Genomic DNA, 9148 nt, shown 5'->3' with positions numbered 1-9148 from the left:
GAAATAAGTCTGCAAAAATACGAGAGAGTTGCCAGTTCTGATATTTTTAGAATATTTTGAAAATTATTGCTTTTAAATAATATATGTAACTGAACCAAATCCAGTCTTGTTTTTACATTCAGTTTTCTCCAATATATAGTACGAAAAAAAATGTTTGAATTGCTATTGCCAACAATGAGGAAAGGTATTTTAAAACTTACAATACATATTTTGCATTGGGAACGCAATACATTGGAAAAAAATAATTATTGTTTTCAGTGTAATGACCATTTTGAAGTGGCTTCAACAAATATATAATACGTTTTCTTTATCTTAAAAATATTTAGAACAATTAATTTGATAGGTTCTGGAAATAAAACTTTATTTAGCAAGTTATTTTTTTAAATGAAAACTAACAATTTTTACTCTTTTGATATCGAGACTTCAAACAATAAAATATGTGCTTAAGCTTTATTCCCGCAGAGTGCTTAAAATTAGTGTAAAACGTAGTTGTGCAGCTTCTTTTCGAGCATTATTACCTGTAACATGGGTGATAAATTTATTTTGTATGCTGTTTCAGCACGTTGTTTTTATTGTCGTTCGGTTAGTGAAAGAGTGACTTGCAAACTAAACTTTAGACCCCTTTTATTAACGCGGTCGCCGAGTTTTCTAACAACCTTGGGACAAATGAAACATTGTATTCGCGGTAGAGAGTTTTTTTTTTCAAATGCCGTGGTTTGTAAATCAGGACGCTGGTAGTGTGAGCGTTTACTATTGTATTGTGTAGTTTGCCTGATAAATTTTTATTCAGAGAGCTGCGATCTATCAGACGCACGCAAGGTTGCCAACACTGTAACCCCCATTTTTCACTGTCATAGTTTCGTTCTGACTGTGGACACGTACTGGAAAGTCCGTGAAAAAATAAGTGACTTTGACGTTAAACGTTTTACCGACGAGATAAAACATAGGCTGTGTAAAAAAAAGAAGACTATAAAAACAAGGAGCTCAAGAAGCAACATCGGTTAAAAGTGTGTGATTTGTTTTACCCGGAGTTCATAGATTCGTCGGCCAAACACCACAGAAAAACGTGAAAGCACCACCAATCTAATTATTTAAAAAAAAAATTGATTAAATATAATAGGCATGAGTTCCAAGAAAATAGGTACATTTAGATAAGTTAACCTAAATCTAACCTGGTAGCAAAACTACGTAAAAACAGCGAAATAACTTTGTTTTTGCTGTTTTAACTGTCACGTATCGCCAATTTATTAAAGGTACGAATGTTAATAAAGGATTTCAGTTCTCATAAATGTTAGTGTTCTAAATCTGTTGGTAATAATAACACTCTCTGGTGTAGCCTGTCACTATCGTAATAGACTCGTACCATCTATTTCTTTTATGGCCCACTTTCACTGTCCAGCATCACCACGCCGCCGACAACATTCTGCTTAGGCACCCTTACTGCATGGGAGTGACGTCAAAAACACTTCCCTGCCATCTAAATGCACAGGCAGTGAATATTCTCCGAGCTAAGCAGTCAGCGCACTCTGTCTCCAGGCTCTTTGCAAAAGAGAGAGAGAGAGAGAGAGAGAGCATCAAAACACTTCTACATCAGGAATTTTGAAAAGAGTTTTTCACTGACGAATGAAGACTATATTTCCCAGCACAGCTGCAATCCAGGAGCTAGTTCTTTAGCATCCTATATTGTGTCTGAACACTCGGGAATTCCTTCTGTGCGCATGATTTTTCATAATATTATAAATTTCTGTATATAAGAAGACGAAAGGATGTCAACAAAATTACGAAATATAGATTTCTATACTAATACTTGACTGTAACTTTATTACTAACGTTTTATTAAATAACCTTCAAGTTAATTATATTTGGTTAAAATTGTTTTAAAATTTACAACTCGTGTGGCATGTAACACAGTTATTTTATTTTTTTTTAGTTTATGAATGTCATTTTTTTAAGCCAACTTTCATGACAAATTGTTTGTATTATTTTTTCCTCAATCTACATAAAAAGCCCTATAATGAAATTTCAATTCTTAATTGGTATTCACGCTGATTTTATTTCCATTCATATTATGTTTTATTTCTTAATTATTTTTTGGTAGTAGGTACATACAAAATATAAAAATTTTATGGGAGTTTGCTTTTATCTCTGTGGTCCTGTAATTGTATGCTAATTCCTAGGTATTTTTATACATCATGGATGATTCTATATTATATTCTGAAAATAATCTGATACAGGATATAAAAATAACACTTACCTCAAGGTCATAGGCAGAATTTGTATTAAAGAAAAACTTAGTCTCTTGGTCTTCTCACTGTTTCAGGTTTGTTTTATTCGTTCACCAGCTTTAATTATTTAGTTATCAAACGAAGTTAATGACATACATAAATAATTAAAGAATTTATCCTTGTCCTCTATTCTTCCGTAAAAATTCCTGAACCTACCATCTACAAACACAGCTGTTAGTGAGATGTGCATGCCATCTCCTTCTTTCAACGTTTTTACAAATCAAATTGTAAACGTAGTAAAGCACTACTGACTCCATCGCACATGCACTGTTAGAAATACAGTCAATTTGCGGACTTTTCAATTAAGAATTTAACTCAAATAAACTAAGAGTTCTTAATTATTTCAAATAACTTAATCTTCGTAGAAACTACGCCGTATTTTGACTTCTCCGTATTATATTCCGTTCTAAACGATTGTAAACACACGAGTGGACAAAAGAACAGTGTTCTTAATGTAGACTTTACCTGTTTTTATATGTTATGATAATATACCAAGAATAAGTATTCTTTTGGATCGTGTTCAAAGTAAGTGAACTCAGTGTCCGTGAATGCACGAAGACAGCCGTGAATTTACTAAGATTCCTGGAAAATTTGTAGCAAGCGTTCTTTATAAACTGAAGGTGAAAATTTTTGACAGTGTGTCAAACTCAAATGAGTGGGTTTGTTTGGTGTAACTGCGTTGTTAATAACGCAACCACAGCTGTAAGCAGCGTTCGTACACGAAAAGGTGTGAATAAAAGGGGTTTTGCCTAGAGTTACATTCGTAAATACAAGGGCTGTTTTTTTTTTAACCTCCGAAAGGCTATATAAAAAAAGGAAATTTACATAACATAGTAATTCTACCACCAAAAGTACAGTAGGGTCTTACTTATTTTAATACATAAAAGCCAAAACTATTGAGGCATTTGTCATATCGTAACACAACTTATCTATGCATGTTTCGAAGAAGTTAGCCGCCAGTGAATAGAGATAACAGGACAAGTGCCTTGATCACCCGCTCCCTCACGACACCGCTGTAAGGCGGGTGGACTAATTGTGCTGAGTATTGTGCCTCATTTATCATATTCTTGCGGATAATTCTTGACGCGGGAGCCAGTGCGCCGCGCGATTAGTCCACCCGCCTCACAGTGGTGTCGTGAGGGAGCGGGAGATCAAGACACTTGTCCTGTTATCTCTATTCAATGGCGGCTAACTTCTTCGAAACATGCATAGATAAGCTAGTGTTACGATATGACAAATGCCTCGATAGTTTTGGCCTTTATGTATTAAAATAAGTAAGACCCTACTGTACTTTTGGTGGTAGAATTACTATGTTACGTAAATTTCCTTTTTTTATATAGCCTTTCGGAGGTTGAAAAAAAAACAGCCCTCGTACCTCACAGATCATTCCACACACAGGAATTGAACCCAGAACTCTTCACACCGAAGTTTGCACTTCGGAGGATGGCTTTAAGCCAAAACCAGAATCCAATAAAACTGAGACTCAGACAGGTTATTTTTCTACTTATTATATGAGATAACTTTCACATCTGTGTGCTTGTGTGTGTCGACTGCTATATAATTTTACCCTGCTCAACAAATTTGGATGGAATTTCATATCAGGGGTTTCCAGATTCGGAATTTAATTTATCGTGTCTTTCGTTCAAGTTGGTTTTCAAGCTCTAAGCATTTTATGGAAAGGCCCTAAACGACATAGCCCGCTATACGTTGCAAATATTGAACGCATCAAAAAAGTATACTATAAAATTGTGTCAGCATTCTGTTTCCACTCAAAATAACATTAAATTATGATTAAGTCTTTGAACTATGTGCGCCTTTGTCATCTGTTTTTTTTGAAACCTTCTAGCTTACGTATTGTAGTCAAATACTTAATTTTGTTCCTTTTAAATGTGTTCAAATTACAAACGAATTTTTTAAAACTTGTCTAACACTTCTTGGTACTCAAATTAAGGCCTTGCTAACATAAACATCAATAAAATTTATTAATATCATTCAAAATATGGTACGCCTAATTACTTTAGATTCTCATTCCAGAGAGCATTAAGAAGCTGAAATATACCCCAATTTTATATAAAATAATTAAATCAAATATCCCCTTTTAGATGAACCATTCTAGTAAAATTTAATTTTTAGTAATTTTTAAAAGTTCTCTCAATAATAATTTTGGTGAACATTGTTTCACACGCACTGACGTTCTACCGTCGTACATAATCAGAACCATCCCCAAAATATGAATCGCATCATAACATTAATTTTAAAAAATAAGAGTTTTTACTTTATAAGAAAAACCTAAAACATTAAAAAGATTGTTTTCCATTCATGCTTCATTTGTTTGAATATGATATACAAATATTTTCACTTAACATATTTATATTATTTTATTTTTTCAATATTTCTTCCGTAAAACAATTTTTTTTGTAGATAATGTTTTTCAAAATAACTTATTTCATCGTTTTGTAACAAAAATTGCGAAACATAATTTTTTTGAAGTGAAAACTTCTATAGGAAGGTTTGGATAGGGAGTAAATTCATGTAATTCGTCATCGACATGGTCACGTGACGTGAATGTGTGTGTGTGTATGTATGTGTGTATGTATGTGTGTATGTGTGTATGTATGTATGTATGTATATATATATATATATATATATATATACAGACACACACTCAGTGGTGCACAGGCAGGACGCGTCTTCAGTCCCTTTACATCAGTGCTGTGCTTATGTGAATCGAATGTGTGTATACAATGTTCAAATTGTGTTTTTGTTCAATTTTTATTTTAAATCTTAAGTATAAGATTACTATGCAGTAAAAAGTGAGTATAAAATATATTAATATTCTTATATAGATATAATAATTTGAATAACGAAGAAAACGGAGTCTTTGTAGCAATATAACCTAAAAATTAAGAACATCATTATTTATTTTTTAATACCTAAGTACAATTACTATGCAATACGTATTTCATAGTAATTTAGGAGTTATTTTACTAACGTGATAAATCAAATTTATTGTGTGATAATATTTTTTCGTAAAAATTGCGAAAATGTTTTAAATTCTGTCGGCAGTCCTCACGACTGCTTTGAAATTTTTTTTATAAATAATCATTCTGTGTCCTCCAGAAAATCTAATACATATGAAAAACAAAATTTTTGTTCGTATTCTATGCACTCATGCATCGTTCATCCTAGTGAGTTGAAACTTTGCACATTTGACCTTAGAAAAAAGGGGAGTGTCAATGTCTAGATGATATTTCGATAGAACCAACCCTCAAAGCAGAATTTAGTATCTTTTTTTTATGAAATGTGTGCTAGCAAGTGTACCTCTGTTAGATAATTACCGTCAGCATCAATTTTAAAACAATACCATATTAAACTTCATTTTTTTTTTTTTTTTGTTGCAGTCGGTGAAATATTACACGAACTTGTGCCAGGAACGTTCTCCATTTTGCGTTTACCGCAAATGACTGTTTATACCCTCAACACCCAACAGCCGATCAGAGGCTTGTGTAGAAGAGATGTCGTTCTGGACCACTCTGCCCACCTGTTTGGGTTGAATGAGAAAAGGCCTCGAACGAGACATGTTCTGACTGTTGGACATGTTTACCAGAAGTAAGCGCGTGTAACCGCGCCCTATGTTGAAGTCCTTCGCACCACCTCGTCAGGTAGTGCGAGTCTGGGGTGTCACGGGTGGACGCGCGCCGGCTCTCAGAGTTCGAGTCCCGAGTAAGGCATGGGTGTGAGTTTGCATCTTCTAAACACGCTTGAAAAAAAACCACACACTAGTCAAAAAAAGAGTCAAAGAATTAATTGAATCATTCGATATAATTTGCTAGGTGTGAGGTGGTTTGCTCGTTGGTTGTGAAAATCACCAGCAAGCCAAACATTAAAACAAAAATCACAAATTATTTTTTTTAACCACGGCTTGGACTTGAATCTTAAAGGATCCCGGTCGGTTTCACGAGACAGATCCAGGCAAACGCTGGATGGAGCCTGGCCAGTCCCTCTTCTACACTGTTACAAATCATCGCCTTTAATTTACGAAGAACGCTGGTTACTAATTGTCAAGGCATATTCGTAAATTTACGGACACTTGAGCTAACTTACTTTGAACTTGAAACCAGAAGAATATTCTTATAAAATTAAGAAAACACTCAAAAACTGGTTACGTTATAGAGTAAAAAAAAAATCACTCTTATTTTGTTAACCTTTATTTGGAACGGAACGTACAACTCGGAAGTTCAAACGTGGAGCAGTTTCACAAAGGTTCAGTTATCTGAAATTACGAATAACTCTTCGTTAATTTGAGTGAAATTCTTCGTAGAAAAGTCCGTAAATTTGTTGTAATTTCTAACAGTGTACTTTCACTGGTGTAACTGAAATGTGTGCCTCTGATGTTATTCTAGACGAGACGTAAAAATTTGAATTTGCTCCCCCCAACTATGTACGTGTCGTGGTTGGAAGGGGGGGAAAAATCCACTTGCAATCGTTCAGTTTATTCACCTCGTGGAGCTCGTTCATCGGAGCTGCCCTCACGCACTTCGCCGCTTTCGTTTGGTGTCGGCCAGGCGACATCCTGGCAACTGCGTAGCGTCGAGAGAAGTTGGCACCGCAATCAATGGGCGTCGATCCAATTTATTCCCGAATCAGAGAGAGATTTGCATTGCAAAGAGGGCGCCGCGAGTTCACTGGCTCAATTTCCACACATATGTTTTAATCTAACGCGTGAATTATTTTCGCATGCAAATCTGAATAGCATTTCGCACAGTGTGAAAATATTTTTTTTAGAACATTCATAAACTGTAATGGAAGGTTTGAACCTATACAATTGAATGTTAAATTTCCCATACAATTATTATAGGCTAATATATTGTAGTATCTAAATGTTTATTAACGTTCTACAATTATTTTAGAGTGCAGATATAATATTTAAAAGGTATTGTTAACAATATTTGGGTGAGAGTTAATTGTCCTAATTAATAAGATAACCTGAATTTCCTTTTATGTAGTTTAAAGACTCCACGATAGCAAACATTTTTAATTTGGCAGCTTTACGATTGTCAATGAACCATTATATCCTACTATAGGTACATTATTCTGATTGTGCCATAATGATTCAGCCCACAGTAAGATATTCTTCAGGTCTATATCATGATGTACGTAGCATTTAAGGAAGTCAAAACTGTCATTGCTTCACAGCAAACTAAGTTGGCTTTAATTGGGGAAGATAGTGTTTTTTTTACGTTTAAACTGAAATTTTTATACTTTTTTAAGTGAATGCTACATTTCATTTAAGTTACAATCCGATTTTAAAAAATCCCCTTCGGCACAACTACAGGCGTAGGTATATATCTAAGTACCTATAACTTCTGTAAATGTTCTGGGAACTTTTATAAACTTCTGGAACATTTTAAGAAATTTAATGTAATTATATAATTCTCTTGTTCCATGCCGCGGAAATATTTCAAATCTTTTTAACTGAATACATCTAGCATTGAATAATTTATAACGTGTTTCATATAGTGCCTTTATGCCATATATTCACATTGTCCTAACTAAGGAGTTATTGATTTATTTGTCCTTCTACCCCTGTTTTATTTTCCACCCCTTGGAGCATAAAAATAATTCGGACGAAAGTTGTAGATAGTATTTTAAGGTTTCACAATAAATAATAACGGTAATAGCGTACGTACATAGTATAAAAGTTATATTATTTTTATATTCTACCTCTGTTTTCGTTTTTTAAAAATTTGCAGCAATGGTTCGTCTTATCCAAAATTGTTGAGACAAAAATTTTGGATGAAAATTATAAGATTTATACTAACTATTTGAACAGATTCGATTATGTGCTTACTAAGGGTGTTATTAATTTGTTTCCTCCGACCCTTTTTTTCCCCATCCTTTGCAGTTATGGTTGGTCGTTTCAAAAATTTATTTGGCTAAAGGTTTTTGGTACTACTCCTACGAATTATGTTGCGTTCAGATGCGATGTTTGCCATATTATGTAAGTTGTATCAATTTTTTTCTTTTTTTCAAACATCTTCCCCATTTCTACCATTTTGGCCAGATTTTTTCTATTAACGAACTCAACCGTGATTTTACATTATTTTAAGTATGAGTTTGTAAGTTATTTGTGAAAAATTATGGCAGTTATCGTGTCCACAAAAATGTTACATCAATAAATTAAATATATTATAGATATATAAATAATATATAAACTATTGAGTTGACGATGTTTTTGGGTTCAGTGGACTATGAAACGAAAAACTATATAATTTTTTTCTGGAATTTGCACCATGGTAACATTAGTCAGTCTTTCTTCGAAATATAACAAAAAGTAAAATATATACTAATAAAATAATGTCAAATTTTAAGCATAGCAGTAATTGTAATGCTTTTTACAGTTGAAAAAGATTTATTTACAAAAAATGTTTCAAGCTGCATTCACTCTCACCAGTCACACCCACATTTGAAGCATCGATTGTCACAGATATCTTCATGAATTCACGAGATAATTATATTCTTGATGTTTGTTGTGTTTAGAGAAGCTAGAATCTAAATTATAGCAATTTCAAGGCGTTGAAATGCATTTTTTTTCAAATGTAAAAATTAAATTATCGCAATTTTTAAGTAAAAATTTAATAGAAAAGAATGTACAACTGTAAATTTCTATTCCATGTAAATTGGTCTACAATTAAAGTAGTTATACTCACTTGGGTCACATTTTTACATCTCAAAAATACGTCTGGTGATAAAATTTGTGACCGAACAAAGGAAATCAGGAGATCATTTCAAAAAAATTTACAAGAAAATGTTTAAATAGATATTTAAGTAAATGCAATGTTATGTTAGATAACCTCAAGGCT

The sequence above is a fragment of the Bacillus rossius genome (assembly GCF_032445375.1).
Source record: "Bacillus rossius redtenbacheri isolate Brsri chromosome 4 unlocalized genomic scaffold, Brsri_v3 Brsri_v3_scf4_2, whole genome shotgun sequence".
Taxonomy (NCBI): Eukaryota; Metazoa; Arthropoda; class Insecta; order Phasmatodea; family Bacillidae; genus Bacillus; species Bacillus rossius.
This window is presented reverse-complemented; position numbering follows the sequence as displayed.